The sequence below is a fragment of the Panthera pardus genome, unplaced genomic scaffold, assembly GCF_024362965.1.
Source record: "Panthera pardus isolate Hobbes unplaced genomic scaffold, ASM2436296v1 HiC_scaffold_22, whole genome shotgun sequence".
Lineage (NCBI taxonomy): Eukaryota > Metazoa > Chordata > Mammalia > Carnivora > Felidae > Panthera > Panthera pardus.
In genome coordinates this window covers 40,577,063-40,597,982 of record NW_026526788.1, presented here as the reverse complement: position 1 = coordinate 40,597,982, position 20,920 = coordinate 40,577,063, and the positions used below count along the sequence as shown (strand labels likewise).

Below are 20,920 nucleotides of genomic sequence, written 5' to 3'. Positions count from 1 at the left end.
CTGCAACCAACTCTCCACCAGATTCCCATTGCACTTAGAATATCAAATCCTTTATTATGATTTAAAGACCCTCTAAGATTTAAACCATTTCTATCGATTTCTTCCAGTCCACTTCACATTTTCTCTGTCTCTGTCTCTTTTTTTCTCTTTCCTCCTCACCCCCTGAACACTATGGACCTTCTCCTAAGCTTGTTCCTCTTGAGAGTCTCTGCAGTTGCCACAACCTCTGCCCAAACATCCTGCCTCATCATTAACACCTCAAGTCAAATGTCATGTCTGGGAAAGACCACCTAGTCAAAACACATTCTTATGTTACAGTAGTCTATCTTCCTAGCCCTTATCACTATAAATTTCTTATCTCTTGGTTTGTTGTGTGTGTGTGTGTGTGTGTGTGTGTGTGTGTGTGTAGTCCCTGCTTTTATCCACTAGATTGTAAGCTTTGTGCCGCTCTCTTGCCTGAATATCTCCTACACATAGAATAGTACCTGACACAAAATCAGTGTTCAATAAATACTTGTTGAATGAATGAATGAATACATTCATCTAGATAGACAAAGAATAGGTACAACGGGGTGCTGGAAGTCAAGAGAGAAGGGTGGCAAAACAGCGTGTCTCAGGGGCTGCAGGGCATCCTTGACCTAGAGTTTATACCAAAAGCGTCCACAGGTCAGCATGACTTTAGGCTGCTCAGTGGGCCGTGTGGTGTCCTCAGGCAATCCCAGCAGAGAATGAGTCATGCGGGCCCCCTCTCAATAGCCAAACCCTGTGCCCACTCATGCCAATTACTCAGCTTCAGCTCTGAACACAGTCCTGTAATTACACCTGTTACTAATTAAAGGACAAAATAAATGTGAAGTGCCAGTGAAATACTGCACAGGAGTAAAGCAGCAATTATATTTATTGTATAATTTCCATTTGGCAATTATATTGATTGTACAATTGAACATACTGCATAATGGTGATAATTACAATTGTTAACGTTTTCTGCTGGGAAGGATCCAAGTGGGTAAACAGGTTGCTTTGAGTTACTGACAATCAGAAGGGGGGGTTTGGAGTTTCTCTTTAATTCTTGCACATATTGATCAGAGATATTTCCTAAGGAAATACTGAAGTTTGAAAAACAGACCTTTCATGTTTCGAGAAGGAAAATCAATTTGAACCTTTCAGTATTTTGCATTGACGGAAGCAGATAAATGCAATGGGAAATCAAGCCCAAGAAAAAAAAAAAAAAAGGGAAAGTGCTCTTGTGTTAGGACTGAATTGCCAATAAGCCTCAACCACAGGACCAGAGGCAGCCAGGAAACAAATCCTAGGGCCTCAGAATATAGGTACTGGTGGAGGCCTCAACAAATCAATCCTTCTTGGTGGATCACATTTGCATAACATATTTCCCCCAGACTGGCCAGAACAAGGGGGGAAAAGAGTGTTTGGTAAGAAAGCATTCACGCTAACCCAGAAGCCTTTTGAGTTCTCCTTGTACATGTTCAGGAAGAAGGAAGCCATGGTAGTTTTACAACACGAATAAACTTGCCTTTTGTGGAGTCCCTTCATCAAATGAATCTTGCTGGTGTAGATATTTGATAGTGTGTTTTTCCCTACCTCATTAATGGCTCCTGGAAAATTTAAAGAATTTAAAGAAGGAAGGGGATTAGAAGTCATGTAGTTTGTGCCTTTCACCATCACATGGAGTTGGAATGTGATTATCATGGACATCAGTGTAGACAACAATGTAAGAGCTATGGCAATGAGTGAGTGATGAACCCTATGAGCCCTAGCTGAACAGTGGGAGCACAGGTGAAGGAGAGCCTAGGGTTATACTTAAACATAATTGGCTAAGCCTTAAACTCCCTTAAACGCCCAAAGCGTTGTTGTTTATTTGAGAGCCATGGGCCTGGTTATAAGTACTGCCATTATTTAATTAATTCAAATAAAAAAAAAATACTGTGACCTAGATAGAATTGGTATTTCCAAGGCTTTAGTAGATACTGTGCACTGTCACCTAAGTCCATTTACTCTTGAACAAAATTTTATCCATATATCCAGCCTTAGGGAAGAACCCACTGTTTTTCAGTGTTATGAAGTGTTATGAAGGATACGACAGAAATGACATTTTCATTGTCCCTCTATGAGAGTTTGTCATATCTGTGTGTAATGCCTGGTCCTGTAGTGCCAACATGTGTGCATGATGGGGAAATGAGAACAAAGCTGAGATACTGAGGATGGCAGGACAGATGGCTGGACAAATCTTAGATACTGTTGGTGAGCCACTGAATAGAGCAACTCTGGACCTATTCTGCCTCTGATGTGCTATTGTTGAAGGCATTTTCAGGGTTTTTTTAATCTACTTAGCAGCTGAAAGCTCCCTTACTGGTACAGCAGCACAGAGAGGTAGGATTTGTTCAAGGTCCTACACAGTAAGTGGAAAACTTGTCAATGAAGAGTGAAACCAGTGACTGCCAACTTTCCATTTCTTTAATTTCAGGGAAAAAATGAGTAAGTGATACCTGTACCCATATGGGAGCAAGAATAATATCTTTTTATCTGTATTCCAAAGAAATTTGGCTACTTTGGATGATTAAAAAAGAAAATAAAACTATTATCAACTTTGCATACGGGAAAATACCTTAAGTTTCACCAAATGCTTAAAAGAAAGAGCGTTAATCACCTATTTTAGATAAAAACTGGTGGTTATAACCGTAATAGTAAAAATGTTTTCTATTAATCTTATGCAGATGTTCCAAATTTGGTTTTTTTTTTTATTCTTCATCTTGGAAAGCAATACATTTATTAATGATAATATGAAAGTGATACTTAATATTATTTTATAGACAAAAGTACTAAGGTCTCTGAGTATGTTTGAATGCGACCCTCTCAGCAACATCATGAGGTAGGTATTTTTACCCACCCCCCCACCGCCTTATTGGGCAAAGGGGTTTTGTCTGGGGGAACCCAGCCTGCAGTGGCGTGCATTCCAAAGCACTTGCTCTGAAATGCATGCTACATTGCTTCCCCCTTTGGGAATAGTCTTAGTTGAATTTTTAAAAATAAAATAAAATACACACATTTATAAAAGAAACTGTAGACAAGAGACAAATTATAAAAGGTCAGAGGAAGTCTCAACACTAATTAGCATTTTGAGATAATTTCTTATTTTCCCATGAACAAGGGCATTCAAAACTATTATATTTATGTAAAATTTAGTCATTTCCAAAATTTGCCATTTCATTATGGAAATAACTAGTTCACTTGATTATTCCACTGCTTTTGGAAATCGAACATAATATCCTAAAATAGCTTTTTTTATGATGTTCAATCTTCAAAATAATTTCTGAAAATGTACATTCAGGAATGCCATCTAAGTAAAGGGGAGCCAATGACAGAATATGATCCTTTTAATAAACTGGGGCATGTGCTAGAGTTAAAACACTCACTCAGCCACCTTCACAATGGGCTTCCACAGGGATCCAGTAAACCTCAATAATAATGCTATCAAGCATGTAAGAGAACCAGCAAGGAAATAGGCCTCCCTCTAGCCCATAGAAAAATCCAGCACCACAGTTCCTAGTGTGAAAAGGATGATAAAGAATCCTGGGTTTTATCCTTCCTACTCTAAATCTAATTCCTGTGTCCTCAAACAAATACTAAGAAATTTCATTTAGCAAAATAGTTTCAGGACACAGATGATTAATAGCAAAACATGAATTTTGGAAGTATCTTGAAATGTGTTTCAAGAAATTTAAAATAACCATTAAAAATTAATAAATACCATAAAGTTTCCATATCCATGATGTAAGCATCCAGAGGTGAGAATGCCTCAATGGCACATAAGAAGCCAATTAAAAGTGTTTCACCTCAAGAAGAGAGCAAATAAGAACCTAAGAATACTAAGCCAATTTTTTGTTCATTTCACTATCTCTACTGATCACCTTAGTAACAAGAAAGTTCATATATGGTTTATAGGTCCATCATAGGCACACCAAGGAATTCTTAACACCTGGGATCTAAAAAAAATCCACATCCTGAATTTGTTTTTATTTGTTAATTTATATTATTCATTGAGAAGTAAAATTAAATCTATGAAAATAAACTGGGAGCACCTGGGTGGCTTAGCTAAGCATACGACTCTTGATATTGGGTCAGGTCATGATCTCAGGGTTCCTGAGATCGAGCCCCGCATTAGACTCTGCACTGACAGCATGGAGCCTGCTTGGGATTCTCTCTCTCCCTCTTTCTCTGCTCCTCTTGCACTCACATGAACATGTACGGACACGCGCGTGCTCTCTCTCTCAAAATATATTAATAAACATTAAAAAAAGAAACTGAATTACAGTAAGCACCTACCAAAAGGTCTCTGAGTCTACTTGTTGGATGAGAGTCTAGGCTGGGTTCTGATCTAATGGAAATAAGATCAGGAAAAATCTTTATGATGATCTGAAGATAAGGACAAACCAGGGCTTGACAGAATGGTTACTCTTTCCTTCATATGTCCTCATCAATGGGATTGCCCATGTTACAAAGGAGTCCACCATGTGAAGAAACAACAGGTTCACGAGGCCAGAAGTCCAGTGTTCCAAAGTCTTGGAGTTTCCTGGAAGAGGGACTTGAATGTCCAGAAAGTCTGTATGTAATAGGTATAGATAGATAATACGTACAATATGATTGCATAAGCCCATAAATGTTTATCCAAATATGGGTCACCCCTCTGATTTCTGATTAAGTATTCCTTTCAGTACCCATACAGTTGAAAGGGTTTAATTATGACCACAACCTGATATCTGCTTATCACATGCCCACATGTCCACTCTGCACTCCACTTGCGATATATAATAAACATGTGAGCACACACCATGCAGGTTTGTTGGGTTCAGGTTAAAATTCTGAGGCACCGGGGGAAGTGGACCTCAGCGTATCACAGCCTAACTTCCTTGTCAGTGGCCAGGACTAGAAATATAATGCCAGGATGTTCAGTGGCCAGGACTTGAAATATAAGGCCAGGATGCTCACGGTTGCCTCACTTCCCATGGGAAAGAGCTTTTCAAGATGATCCCAGCACTAGTTATGACTGAAGGAGAGGTTAACCATCACTTAGATAAGGACAGCAAAGATGCTTCTTCTCTGGTTCCCACTGCGTGCCTCTTTATTGGTGAGGATTTAAAGGAGGTTTGTGGGGACAGGAGGGAGAGAGGAGTGAGATACTATCTGTTTTTAATAAGTGTGTGAGTTACATCTCTTTGGGGTCCTGTATGCTTCTGCTAAAGAAATTATCTTGTTTTGAAGCAATGAATTCTTGAGTCAGTTATTCACTAAGGTGATTCCTAACAATTTCATGCCCACATAGACATTTAGACACGATGTGACGAAATTGCTGCTGCTATCCAGTGACAGGGAACTAAAGATATGCAGAGGAACTGATGTATCTGAGAGGAAACTCACCTTTTCAAACACTTAAAAAATAAAGACATGCTGCCAGTTACAGATTGGGTGAAAATAAAGAGTGAAAAGCATATGAAACTCTTTGGGTTGGGAGACAAATCTGCACTTGACCTGATTTTACTCTTTATTAAAATAAAACCAATTATAAGATGGAAAGATGTGATAACGCTGCCTTTGAGCATCTGCTGAAATGATTCTGAAAGATCCTTGAGCCAACACTAACATTTAGCAGCTAGACAGCCACCATGCCTGCCCCACAGGTTTCTGCTTCTGTATTAACTGATGAAAAAGACACATTCCAGTAATATCTTCGTCAGTGCAGGCAAGTAAAGGAACAAGTATATCATGGCTATGGGTAAGAACACATGTTTATTCCTACATTATAGCTTTCCAGTCCAAAAGGCTGGAGAATGCAAGTGGTAAAATAATGCCTTTTATTTCAAAAAACTGATTTCAATCTAGAATTCTCTTTTTCTGTTAAAACACTTAATTCCAGCTGCAGAGATGAACTGGACATGGCTGATCTGTCTGCAGGACGAGGTTTTAGGAGGCTGAAGCAGAAAGACAGGAAAGAGAAAAGGTAAATTAGAGGTTAAGAAAGGTAAAGCTAATTACCTCCTTCCCAAACAACCTATTTCTTAAAACAGCAAGTGGACGGACGTTTTAATGTCTTATATCACTTGTATAACTTCCTAGCACAAGGCTGGGCACAGAATAAATACTTATTTAGAGGTGTTTTTTTTTTTCTTTTCATTACTCTCTCTCTCTCTCTCAAAAAAAAAGGGGGGGGGGTCTGATGGGAGACAGCTGAAAGACCCTAAGCCAGAGGTGGTCTTGGGCCTGGATCTCCCTGGGCTGGGCTCCTATTTTCATTTTTAACAAACTCTGTTTCCAACCTCTTAAATAGTTATTTACTGATCTCTCCCAAAGGGTCACAGGTAATAGGCTCAAGACGCTGCTGCCTTTTACTTGTACTGTGTAAAGCACTCAAAGATGCCCTGTCAATTAATTAGCAGCTTAATTGGAATGAAATTATGTAATTAAGCATCTCATTTCAAATTAGCTATAAATGTTTACCAGCTCACAGGAATGAGACTTTCAAGGGGCCTTCATCCAGACCTTGTTGGTTTTGACAGTAAGTCAATGTCTCCCTTTCCTTTCTCTAGTTAGAAACGCAGGGTTTTAATGAAGCCCGAAGATAAGTTCCATAAACAAGTCAGATATCAGTTTATTTACATTTGGTTGGAGCTGGTGACCTCCCAAAGAACACATTCTTCCTATGGGCAAGTCAATTGATTAGGTCCCCAAGGAATGAATTTGACTCCAGAAGAGAATGACAAAATATATTTTCATAAATTCAATGTTTACAAAACACTGCAAGGATTATGTTCAGTTTTCTATATGTTAAAAATCCATTCCTATTATATATACACAGGAACTTTAAATTATTCTGTGATTAAGGCCACTAGCTTCTCTTAGCATCCTTTCAAATGTTTTAAAGCATTTCCCTATCATGATGGCTATTGCTAATTTTCACCAGCAACCAGTCTCTGCACCTCCCTTTTAAATGGAAACCTCTCCTCCATGACAGTCTCAGCCTGGCCATTTGGCCAAGTCCTTGCCAATGGAATTGTAAGGAGCTGGAAGGATGTGGGCAATTTTCCCATCATTTTCTTAAGAGCCAATTGCTTGTCCTCAACTTCTTATCTTTGCCCCTTGCAGAAAGCAGATGTTGTTCCGGTCAGCCAGGTCTGACTGGTAATGAGGAAAACTCCTTGGGGAATAACAGAACCATTAGATAGAAGAAACCTTTGCCCTTATTTAACCTTGTAGAGCATATAACTATCTTTCAGGCCTGCCCTCCTCTCTTTAGACCAGAGTTGCTGGACTTCGGAACTACTGTCTTTGAGCTGAATAATAATTTGTTATGAGACAGTATTCCAGGCACTACAGAAAGTTTAGTTGAGTTCCTGCATACCAGTGACTCCCCTTTTCCCTAGTTGTGGCAACCAAAAATTTCCCCAGATGTTGTCAAATACTTGGGTCAAGTTTGCCCCTCGATGAAAACCACTGCTCTAAACAGTTAGAAGAATGAATACCCTTTTGTCTTGTTTGATCCCCTGTAATCTTGGGTATATTTGTTATAGTAGCTCAAACGAGCAGCTCTCAAAGTGTGGTCTGCGAGAACCTTTTAGAGATTCTATGAGGTTTGCATTGATACTGTAAAAGCAATGTCTGATAAAACTGGTCGCTGCAAATCAAGGCAGTAAAATTCATTTGTATTAATATTAATAATATTCTTCACTGCTATGTCCTTTTGCTGGGGGACATTTCCATTTAGGGATGTCCTTGATGTAGTAGTAAAAATCATTAATTTTATCAAATATCAACTCTTGAGCACGCATCTTTAAAATATTCTATGTAATGAAATGAGAAGTACACACACACACACACACGCACGCACGCATACGCAACTCTTCTGATGTATACCGAAGTGTCAATTATTGCCTTAAAAATACTTGTGCAAGGACGGAGTGGCCAGTGCCTGTAGAGTAACATGCCTAAGTTTTACTATAACACATACCTTACTCATGACTCTCCGTCTGTGAGAAAGACACAGTAAAGCGGCAGGAAACACAAAGAATGTAAAAGACTACTATCAGAAATGGATAGAAGAGCAGGCTCAGAGCTTGATTGACAAAACAAGCATGGCATTTCAACATGAAAAGATGCCTCCTACTCTATTCTCTGCTTCTCCTCCTGGAGGGGCCATGATCCCATCTCCCAAATCTTGCGGGTCCTCCTTGCCCTGGTATGATGCTAGCACCCGTTATGGGGGCCCTCCCATGATGCCAACAATGGGCCCTCCTCCTCCTGGGATGATGCCAGTGGGACCTGCTTCTGGAATGAGGCCTCTTATGGGAGGCCATGTGCCAATGATGCCTCGGCACCCCCATGATGAGACCTCCCGCCCGTCCCATGATGGTGCCCACTCAGCCAGGAATGACTTGACCAGACAGATAAGAAGAGAGGGGGCCCTCTTTATATTAATAAATATATATATAAATATATATTTACTTGTTCTTTACCAGGAGATCATGATGCTGTGACTCTGGATGTTTTCTAACAGCATGACAAGGAAAATCTGTCTCCCTTCCTATCAAACTGAGAATAGGTTTTGTAGGGAAGTAGTGGGACAAAAACAAAAACAAAACAAAACAAAAAAAGCAACTTTCATTTGTTGTGTGAAACGTGAAGATAAAATTGTCAACTGTTTTAGTTTTAAAAAAAAGTTCTCGTGCAGTTGTTTTGAGTTACAAACTGAACTAGCTACTTTTTCGTGGGACACTATTTTTACTTGACAGAGTGGCTGATGGAAAGAAAAAGGTTTTCAAACTACAATATTTGGTAGATACCTTGTCAAAAAAGAATGAGGTATATTTGTCATTTCAGGGAAAACAGCTGAGAGTATGTTGATTATCAACCGTTACCACTGATCAAGTTAAAGCAACCAAGTGAGAATTGGGATTTTGGAAAACTAGCATTTGGTAACATAAGACATTTCCAATGTAAATGGTGATCAGATCGATAAAATAATTTTATTGATATTGTATAATCATGAGCCACCATTTATTTAGAAGATCTGCTTAACTCAATGAAACAATATTTTCCAAATGACCAATGCATGAGGCTATGAAATGATGTACCGGTAGAAGGCTCTTTCAAGGTAGAATGTCACACAGGAAAAAATGTCCTATAATTTCAGATTCCACATTGTCAGTAATCTTTAAGAACTATTAACTGTTGAGTTAGGGTATAAGAATTTAAGAAATCTAAAATTATCTGATTTTGCTACAAACACAATCCTTCTTTTTCCAGCCACATATTTGTATGAAGTTAGTTTTCCTCACATACTCCCACCACACCAACGTAAGGGATTGATTATAGGTGCAGATATATGAATCTAGCTATCTTCTGCTAAGGCAGACATTAAAGAGATTGGCAAAAACATAAAGTAATGTCCTGGCAGGTTAGCAAGATGGTGGAATAGGAAGCCCTAGACTCTCCTTCCTCCCACAGAGATACTGATTCAGAAATAAACACAGATCAATATCCTTTGTGAGAAATCCAGAAAACAGTTAAGAAGCTCCTGCACCCCAGGTGGCATAAAATCGGCCACAATGAAGCCAACAGGAAAATGTGTGGTGCCCTCTCACCCCCATCCCTCCCACTGATATAGTATCATGGTTGGGAACTCCCAGTTCCTGGACTCTCCCTGGAGAGGGAAAGAGAGGAGTGGATTGTATCTTCACCATTCTGGGTTTTCATGGGGTGGGAGCAGGAGAGCTTACCTAAGGGACTGGCTTCTGTCTCGGTCGTCTCCTGTCACTGCTGGGACCCAGTGTGTTCTTAATGGGGGCCACTGAGAAGGTAAAAGAGCTGGGCGGTGTGCTGCTGATTCAGAGCAGCCTCAGTATAGCAGAAAAACACCACAGAAAAACAAGAGATCATGAGCTCTAAACCAGCAAACCCATCTAATTAAAAATCTACATGCACAAGTCCAGAGAAGATACATCCACAGGAAAGTCTTGAGAAGCCTTCCTAGAAATTGAACCGACCATGACTGAATCATGAAGAAACAGAACTGAACAGACCTATAACTAGTAAGGAGGCTGAATGACTTATCAAAAACTTCCTCAGAAAGACAAGTTCAAGATCAGATGGCTTCATTGGTGAATTCCGCCAAATATTTAAAGAAGAATTAACACCAATCATTCTCAAACTTTTCCAGAAATCTAAAGAGGAGGAAATAGTTCCAAACACATTTAATGAGAATGGCATTATCCTGATACCAAAGCCAGAAAAAGATACTACCCCAAAAGAAGACAACTGGCCAATATCTCTGATGAATATAGATGCAAAAGAACTCAACAAAATTCTAGCAAACTGAAATCAACAGATATCAACAGGATCAGACACCATGACCAATGGGATTTATCCCCGTAATGCACGGATGACTGAACACACAAAAATCAATTGATGTGAAACACTCAATTACCGGAATGAAGGATAAAAATCACATGATCATCTCAATAGATACACAAAAAGCAACTGACAAAATTCAACACCCTGTTATGACAAAAACACTCAAACTAGGAACAGAAAGAAATTACTTCAATACAATAAAGGCCATATACGACAAGCCCACAGCTAACACTGTACTGACAGCCTTTCCTCTGAGGTCAAGAACAAGGCATGGATGCCCAACTCCCACTACTTCTATTCAACATAGTACTGCAAGCTCTGGTCCGAGCAATTAGGCAAGAAAAAGAAATAAAAAGCACCCAAATCAGAAAGGAAGAAGTACTGTTCACAGATGACACAATCTTATATGCAGAAAACAAACATGAAAGTTTCCTCACAAAAACTGTTGCAACCAATAAATGAATTCAGCAAAGATGCAAGATATATAAGCAACACACAAGAGTAAACTATATTTCCATACACTGACAATGGCCAATCCAAAAGGGAAATTAGGAAAACAAACCCATGTATAATAGCATCGAAAGGAATAAAATACTTAGGAATAAACATAACTAAGAAGGCAAAAGACTCGTACAATGAAAACTACACACTGCTGAAAGAAAGAAGACATAAATGGAAAGACACCCTGTGTTCATGAAACTGAAAGCTTAATATTGTTAAAATGCCCATACTATCAAAGTAATCTACAGATTCAAAGTAACCCCTACAAAAATCTCAATGGCAATTTTTTACAAAATTAGAAAAAATTCATGTGGAACCACAAAGGATTCTGAATAAATAAAACAATCTTTTAGAAGAAAAATAAAACTGAAGGCCTCATACTCTTTGATTTCAAGCTACAATAATGAAAACTATGTGATGCTGACATAAAGACAGATGTACAGATCAATGGAACAGAATAGAGAGCCCAGAAATAAACCCATGCAGGTACAGTCAGCTAATCTTCAACATGAGTGCCAAGAATACACATGGAACAAAGGACAGCTTCTTCAATAAATGGTGTTGGGAAAAGTGGATGCCCACATGCAAAAGAATGAAAGTGGGAGCCTACTTCACAGTACTCACAAATATTAACCCTAAATGGATCGAATAATACCTAAATGTAATACCAGAAACTGTAAACTTGTAGGAAAAAAAGCATAGGGAAAAAGATTCATGACCCTGGTTTTGGCAACGATTTCTTAATGACACCAAAAAGAATAGGCAATAAAAGCAAAAATAGACAAGTCGGATTACATCAAACTACAAAGCTTCTGCATGGCAAAGGGAAAAAATTAACGAAATGAAAAGGCAGCTGATCAAATGGGAGAAAATATTTCAAACCATATATATAAGAGATTAATATCCAAAATATATAGGAATTCCTACAACTCACTATGAAAAATAATAACTCAAAGTTTTAAAAAAGTGCCAATGGCTTAGACAGACATTTCTCCCAAGAAGAGTTATAAATGGCTAGCGGATAAATGAAAAGATGCTCAATATCACTATTCATCAGGCAAACGCAATTTAAAACCACAATGAGATCTCACTTCACACATATTAGGGTAGCCATCATCTAAAATAATTGTTGGTGGGCATGTAAAATGGTGCAGGCACTATGGAAAACAGTATGGAGGTTTCTCAAAAAATATATATAAAAACACAACTACCACATGATTCAGCAATCCCGCCTCTTGTATATATCCAAAAGAACTGAAAACGGGATTTTAAAAAGATATTTGCATTCCCATGTTTATGAGAGCATTATTCACGATAGCTAAGCAGTCAAAATAAACTAAATGTCTACTGGCACATGAATGAATGAAGAAAACACAATCTTCACATACGATGGGATATCGTTCAGCAATTAAAAAGGAAATCCTGTCATATGCTACAACACGATTAATTTTTGAGAACATTTTGCTAAGTGAAACAACCCAGCCACAGGACAGACACTACTTAATTCTACTTATAGGAGGTATCTAAAGTAATCAAACGCATTGAGCTAGAAAGAATGGTGGTTGCCACAGGAAAGGGGGTAGGAAATGGGAGAGTTTCTGCTATTCAATGGGTGTAAAATGTCATTTATGCCACACAAAAATTTCTACAGATCTGCCGTACAACATTTTACTCATAGTTAACAATACTGTACTATACACTCAAAAATATGTTTAGGGGTAGATTTCATGTGTTTTTTACTACAAAACATAAATATACAAAGCAATGCTACTTTTCTCACTCTTTTGTTTCAGAAAATAATTTATTTTCCATTAAAAATTGTTATTTACGGGGCGCCTGGGTGGCTCATTTGGTTAAGCATCCAACTTTGGCTCAATTCATGATTTTGCAGTTCGTGAGTTCGAGCCTCACGTTGCGTTCTGTGCTGACAGCTCAGAGCCTGGAACCTGCTTCTGCTTCTGTGTCTCCTCTCTCTCTGCCCCTCCCCCACTCATGCTCTGTCTCTCTCAAAAATAAACATTAAAAAAATTGTCATTTATGTTAGCATGCAATAGTTTATTTTTATTTTTGATAAGGATCAATAAAATATTTTTAAGTCTCCTTGTTTTAATTTTTAATATGGTAAATATTGATAGGTATGGCTCACTGAAGAAAAGGCTCTTGAGGAGACTTCAATAATTTTTATGAATGTAAAATGTTCCTGAGATCAGAAAATTTGAGATCCATTAGCTTAGAGTATACTCTTGATAATACACACACTCCAAATATTTTTTTCAAATCTTATCAGTTACACTTACTCATCATATAGACTTTTTTAAACTTGGGTGCTAATGGATTTATTTAACACTCAGTTTCTTTATGAAGAATGTTTTTTATTTTTTTAATAATTAAAATACTGCATATAATGTGTCACTGGTAACCTTTTCTTATTTTTATGATTAATTTCTCCAGATAATTACAAACCCTTTGTAGAAAGAATCAATAGATTATTCTCCTTAACGTCTCCTTAGATTAAAATAAGTCCATGAGGCCTTGATCGTTTATGAGAAAGCAAAAGAAAGTAAATACTAATATGTAAAACAATAAAAGACAAAATTGAAAAATGCTAGTAATATAAACACAGCAAACAGTATATGACTGTTGCTATATCCCAGGCACTGAGCTATTTAATCCTCTCAAGAGCCCTGTGAGGTGGGTAATATTATCATCATCGTGCAGATACAGAAAAGTGAGGCTGTGTGGTTAGTAACTTGTCCAAACTAGCAAGTGGCAGAGCCGGGATTTAGTGTTCTCAAGCCAGGACTAGAACCAAGGCCTCTGTGACTTCAGAGCTGCATTTTGTGTGTGTGTGTGTGTGTGTGTGTGTGTGTGTGTGTGTGTGTCTTGTTTAAAGGGATGGAGTCTTTGTGTTGTCAAATACATGCAACTTCTGAGCTGCTATGTCATCTGAGCTAAGAAGAGCAAATCCAGGTCAGCAACAATGCCACCAGCTGTGAAGCAGGTCAAGAGAAACAGGAATCATTGAGCCTGGGAAATTACCAGGGGGATCAGGGAATGCCATGTTGCTGCTCTCAGCTGGAGACAACAATAAATAAACTTGTCCTGTGCAGTGCAAAAGGTGCAGGCGACTCGATAGCACTCACTGGCACTCCCCGCCCCCCCACCCAGCTCCAACCAAATACCACCAGAGCGGAGGACCCACCAGGGACAGGCTGACAGGAAGATCAGAGCTCAGGCAGCTCAATCCAAGTTTCTTCTTCTCTTGCACATGCTTTGTGCAATGGATAGCCTGTGGGCCTGGGCATGGGTCGAAATAAATAGGAGCATCAAGCATACATTTTTGTCCTTCTCCTCTCTGCTGAGGCAAACAGAGCCATAGAACAGCTGGTGAGGTCCCTGGGATTCTGAGAATTGATATGCCAACCACTTCTGCCTGATCTCAGTGTAACAGAATGAATACTTGGGTCGGGATACATATTCTCTCTTCAAATTGAGTTGAGAAAGGGGAGTGGTCCACCAAACATCTATGAAAGCTAAAATTTTTTTAAAGACAGCATTTGGTATAATACTGTATCTCCCAAAGTATGTTCTGCAGAGAGACGTATAAATGGGTTCCGAGGCCAAACGGATCTGGAAAGTGCTATGAGGTATAGTCAAACTTGGAGAATCACATGAATGTATTAAAAGTTTTGAGAGCTAGCACAGGGAAGACAGTTGTTTATGTTGGCTTCATCTACAGTTTCCCAAGTTGGATGAAGAAATATCTCATGGACCCATTCTGGTCCAGTGGGATGGAAGAATATGGCAGCCTCTGGGCTAAAAATAAGACCTAACCTGGGCAAATCCTTGATTTCTCTAGAACTCAGATTTCTCATTGGGAAAGTGGGCATAATAGCAATTATATCAGAGAGTTGTTGTAAGAATTAAATATATATACATACACATACACAGAGCATTTATATTAAGTGTGCAATAAATGGTACTCCTCCATCCAAACACGTGCTTAAGTTTGTGGAGCAGACTTTTCCTTTCATGACAGTTACAGAAGTAATCATCCAAGTAACCGAGCAATTGCCTTTATTGAGTACCTATCATTGTAGTGGGGAGAATAGCATCTGTTTTTGGAGTAGTCACAGTCCAATTAAAGAGAAAGACATGTGAATAGTGAGCCACGTGATGAGTGCTCTCCTAGACCTGCACAAAGTATTACAGAAAAGTTTACTCCTCCCAGGGCAAGTCATGGAAGCCATCAGAACCGAGTTTGAAGGATACATGGTCATTTCCCAGGCAGAACAGTAACATTAAGCATTTAAGTGAAGGGAAATGGCTCAGCAATACCCAGTGATGTGATGTATTCAGCCTTTCATAGAATGTGGTGTCATGTGGACAGTAACAGAGGGACGAGATGGCTCAACTGATAGTGCTGGTCGAGGCAATGTCGTAAAAGGCACTGCCTGCTGGAGGAGTTTAGGGCACTCTTGAGCCATTAAAGATGTTTTGATAGAAATGACAAGATCAGATTTGTATTTTAGAATGATGATTCTGATACCAATAGGGAGGCTGATCTCAGGAAGTGAAACCAGAAGCAAGAGAATAAGCTAGAAGCCCGCCATCTCCATCTTCACTTCCATGTCCTCAAGTTCACGAGGGCATGGACCAGGGTGGTGCTCAGAAGGACAGCATAGCAGGCAGTGAGAGACAGCAAGGTAACATAAAGGTATTTCTTCGTGTTCTCATGTTGGGAAAGAGAAAGGTAGGGAGATAGGAAGGTAAAAAGTACTGGCTGGCATTCTAACTTGGATAACTGAATGCATAGTAGGACACCTGACCAGGATTGGGAGAGAAGGAAGGAAGGAAGGAAGGAAGGAAGAAAGAAAGAAAGAAAGAAAGAAAGAAAGAAAGAAAGAAAGAAAGAAAGAAAGAAAGAAAGAAAAAGAAAGAACGAAAGAAAGAAGGAACAGGGTTTAGGGAAAGGTAATAGGGAGAGATTGTCCCATTGAGAGTTTGTAAATTGAAATTAACCAACCATTGGGCTTAAGATGTCTTCAGGCATTATAAAATTAGAAGTAAAGGCCTGGAGTTCAGAATCCCACTTGGACTGAAGATAGAAGCATTAACAGTGATCACTTGAGGTAGCCCCTGACCCAGAATGAGGGTGCAGGGTGTTCCAAAGCATACCAGAGTGAGCCAGAGGTTGGGAAATGCAAGGCAAAGAAAAGAATAAAGCAGAGTTCCTACTTTCAGAAGGAATATAATTCAGCTGGGGAGACATAATTGATGTATTATAAAGAAATGAAAGAAAAATTAAGTGCTAAGCTCTGTATTACTTAATGCAGCTGTGAAAGTATACAGAGTAAGAATTAAATCTTCAAATGGAAATAAATGAGACCTCTGGGGCACTCGGGAGGCTCAGTCAATTAAGCACCCAACTCTTGATCTCCGCTCAGGTCATGATCTCATGGTTCTTGAGATGGAGCCCTGCATCAGGCCTGCGTTCACAGCATGGAACCTGCTTGGGATTCTCTCTCTCTCCCTCTCTCTCTGCCCTTCCTCCACTGGTTCTCTCTCTGTCTCTCTCTCTCTCTCTCAAAATAAATAAATATTAAAAAAAGAAAGAAAGACAGAAATGAGGCCTCAAAGGGTAGCTGAGATTTTTAAACTGAAGGAAAAGAGAAGAATGGGATTTCATTGTCAAGGGCAAAAGGCCAGCCAGGTATTCATATGAGCATTATTAAAGGAGGCCATAATGAGGAAAAATTGGGGTAATTATGGGAAAAATTAAGGTCACAGAAAACAAAGCATGTGCATCACGAGGAAACAGGGTAAAGTGAAATGGCTAGAAAGATACAAGGATGAAGGGAGAAGAGTGAACTTACTCAAGATTGAAAAGAGCATCTGGAATTGATGTGGTTGCAATAATGTGACTGCACATTATCACAACACTTAATACATAGAAGGAACTCAAGAAACCTTATGTTCTTTGTATGGTTCTATAAGCAGTTCTTGCATTCAGGCATCATATACCACCACATATGGTAATTCTGAATGACTTGGAAAGGGCAAGATGGGTGCCACATATGTAAGGAAGTTGCTGCCATATTCTAGTCTATTCTGTCAGTCTGTATACCTAAGTGTTCATCTTCGTGTGCCTATCTGCCTTTATCTCTGGGACTCTGTATGCTCTTCATGTGTGTGTATGTGTCTCCAGGTCTCTCAGCATCTATATGCATGAGCCTTCACCTCGCATTCGTGTGACTCTGCAATTGTCAGTCCTGGCTGCGTCATTGTACCATTTGGTCAATGTCTTCCTATCTGTGTGGGCGTGACTTTGCTATGTGACTGTGTTCACGTGCTAGAATAGGTGTCTGCATATATGGTTACTGTCTTTTTGTGCCCAATTATATGAGTCTGTACCATCTGTGTGAGTGTGTACATGTGTTTGTGTATATGTGTGTTTGTGTACGTGTGCATATTTTCTAAAGCGTTGCCACAGCATGCCAGTGGGTGCCTTCCGCAGCTAATGTAAAACTGTCAAACAGTATTGAATGACAAATGGGAAAAGCCCTCACTGCATCTGGCTACCCTGGCCTTTTTACTTTTAATAGAAAATTGATCTTATCATCCGTAGTCTATTTCACTACATATCAATGTGCACATGCAAATATTTCCATGCCACTAACATAAAGCTTGTATCAACCCGAAGTGATGTTTTGTGTAAACTGAATCTGAAATTATTTTCTTTGCTTTGTAATGGTGGCGAGAACCAAGCAAAGCATTTCTTGAGCCATAAAATACAATTTAACTCAAAAGTCACCCTAGCTTATGGATTTTCCTGCACAGAGACTTTCATATTAAGGGCCTGTGGTGAAGACCCCCTGTTGATTTTTGTAAATCCTAGAAACACTAGAGAGAGATGTAATTTCAGAGTCTTTTACCCAACTATTAGTAAAATAACTATGATGAATGGGGCTGTTGGGGCTGATGTAAAAGGAAGAAAAGAAGGGAGGGCCTGTGCTAGAGCAGTTCACCATATCATATTATGAGCCAGGCGACAAGGGCCGGAAGACCTTGTATTTGAATCTTACAGGGAGCTACAATTAAGAGGCTCTTACACCTTGAATAGTGGCATGAACCCAGGCACAGAGAGGGATGCATGCAGCCCGATGGGTTCTGTGGCTGATAAGATTGAAGGCAATCCTAATTTTCAGATATAGTCAAGCTGAATCATACTGAATGTTTGCAGCAGCCCCAGTATCACCATGTGATCCTGGAGTCTTGGGGATAAGATTCAAATTCTGATTTCTTTGTTACATCCTCCAGTGGATGAAACTACTTCCTAAAGCACATGTGTTATGAGAGGTTCCTAAAACTATCTTCTGTTTGGAGTTCACCGTCCATATTAAAAGCAAACCAAACACAGATAGAAACCCAACCTTCCCTGGGTATAAACTTTAAAGTCATAGCAACTCTAAAATCCGTCAGAAATTTTCCACATACTTAAAGTCTTTTTTGGTCAAAATGGTTAACCACATGAGCAGACTTGGATTTTAAGCTCTATGCTATGGTGTTTCCCAACTTTACACTAACATGCTGCCCATTAATAAAAAAAGAGCAGTCAGCAAAGAATCTTGGAAGTCCATTCATTAACTCTAATTCAGATGGAGTGCAGCAGAGAACAATATACTTGGATTTCACTTCCTCACACAGCAACCCCATGCCAGGTGCCCACAGCATACTCGGTACTTCCATTCCTGCCCATGAGATGGAGAAGTTCAACCCCAAACACCGGCAAGATGTGTCACCCGGCGTGTCTTTCCATTTCAGAGACATGAATCTTGACAGTTTAGCTGTGCACACTGCTGAGTGCTGAAAGTCTCATTCCTCATCATCCCTTGCAACCAGATATGGCCACCAAGTTCTTATAAGATACAGGGGGAAGTTTTATAGTGATACTTCTTGGGGGTCTCCTAAAAGGAAAGAGTGTCCTTTTTCTTCCTCCTTCTCCCTTCCTGCCATTTGCAATACAGCGCTGTAGCTGGAACGTCAACAGCTATTTTGAATCATGAAGCCATTTTGTTATTGTAAGCAATGAGGGCTGAGGAACCATGGAGCGTTTGCAAGCCCGTTCTAAACTGTCTACCTATGAACTGCTCTTCCATGGAAAGAATCAATATATCTACGTTTCATAAGCCACTATATTCTGAATGTTATTACTTGCAGCTGAACTCTGTCTGTACTGACAAAGCAAACACCTTGCTCCTAGTCTCTCAATAGTTGCAAGAGAACTGTTTCCCCTTCCATAAAGTCTGATACATGACCCAAATGCCTTTCTAGATAGCAACTATCAGAAAACAACCAAGCCAAGAGTCATGTGCCAGATTTTCTTTGGTGCTGGCAGGGTACTTTGTGTCATGGAAGATGTGGCATGATGGTGGGAAATAAGATAAGGCTATGGGGCCAAAAGAAGAAAGAGTTGCATCTTTCAAAATATCAGAGGGCCAAGCAATTAGAGGGAGAAAGAATGGCTGATTATTTGATATCTCTCTAGTTTTTGCATTACTTTCCTTTACCCAAATAATGAAACTCTTATTTTTTAATGCTTGATGCCAAATATATTGATTGAATTATGCCAGGTACTAGGTCAGAATGAAAAAAGTGGGAGGGAAAAAAAACTGAATAAAATAGGAAACAATGACAATGATAAAACCAGAGATATCTATGATCAAAGTTACTACCAATGTCTTCCATTCTTTCACTTAAGGATAAATATCTCAGACTGTGTAAAAAAACTGAATGATATGCATGAAATCAAATTAAAATAGAAATATTAAAAAATTAGAAATCAAGAGATGAATTTATGGATGACATTAGGTTAAAGGGTAACATGACTTCCCCCATGTTCTGACTGGAGTTTCCACTGAGGCTGAGGGAAATATGAAAACCCACAACACTATAAAAAACGAAGGCTAGAAGCTGGAAAAGCTTTCTCTATTTGTAATGTTGGTAATTAACAAGTGCTTATTATATACCCACTTTATACTCCACATTTCACAGACATTATTATCTCATTCAATCCTCACAAAAAAATTCTAATATTTGAGGTGTTTTATTCTCCATTTAAAAAAGAGAGAATGGAGGTTTAATGAGAACTTGCCCAAGGTCATACAACTAATAAATGAAACAGAGACTCAAAATCAGGTGTTTGCTTATAAACCATATGGATTCTCATGGAGAAAATACACAGGCTTAGCAAGCAGCATATTAAGTTTGATGTGATTACAGAGACAGTGTCTGAAAAATGCTGGGCTATGTTGGGGAACTATTATTTTTATCTACCTACGTTTACTGACTTGAAAGTGAAGAAATTTCTAGGTTGAAAACCTAGCCACATGCCCTCTCTACTTTTCAGATAGTACTCCGTAAGCTGAAAGGTATGTTTTACCTTCTGTCACCCATGTCATTTTTCTGAATCAAATGAAAGGTAGCATATTTCAGAACCAACAGATTTGGGATGGTCCATTCCATTATGAATCATTTCTGGTAATGTGCTAAGTTCAGAACTTGGATACAGGAGAAGTGTGAACTAGGAAAACATTTGTTCATGTCCTAGAGCAGTTCAGAGAAATAGAGAACAAAGTAGTAGAGACAGAAATAAGTCTGATATTTGTAGAACATTAGAAAAACGCCTGGTAAATTTAAGGCTTAAAATCTGAGCTGAGAAGGTAATTTGTTTACACACGAGTAGGCAGAAGGTAGAAACAATACCAACCAAATCATCTGTCAAGAAAATCCTACCTCATTTAAACATCAGTAAAGAAAGAGAGGAGGGGGGAAAGGAGAGTGGGAGGGAGGAGGACAGGGAGGGAAATGGTAAATAACAAGATAAAGAGAGCACCTAGGTGGCCCAGATGGCTAAGCATCTGGCTGGGTTTCAACTCAGGTCATGATCTTGGTTTGTGAGATCAAGCCCCATGTCAGGCTCTGGGCTGACAACACAGAG

The 20,920-nt window shown here is 39.2% G+C and overlaps 1 protein-coding gene and 1 pseudogene across 10 annotated transcripts in view; one reads left to right on the top strand and one right to left on the bottom strand.

Moving 5' to 3' along the window:
* The window catches only part of NRG3 (neuregulin 3), a 1,050,974-nt gene that overhangs the window by 740,027 nt on the left and 290,027 nt on the right, over positions 1–20,920 (bottom strand). The gene's annotated exons all lie outside the window — the stretch shown is intronic.
* LOC109264500 (U1 small nuclear ribonucleoprotein C-like) lies at positions 7,991–8,457 on the top strand (annotated as a pseudogene).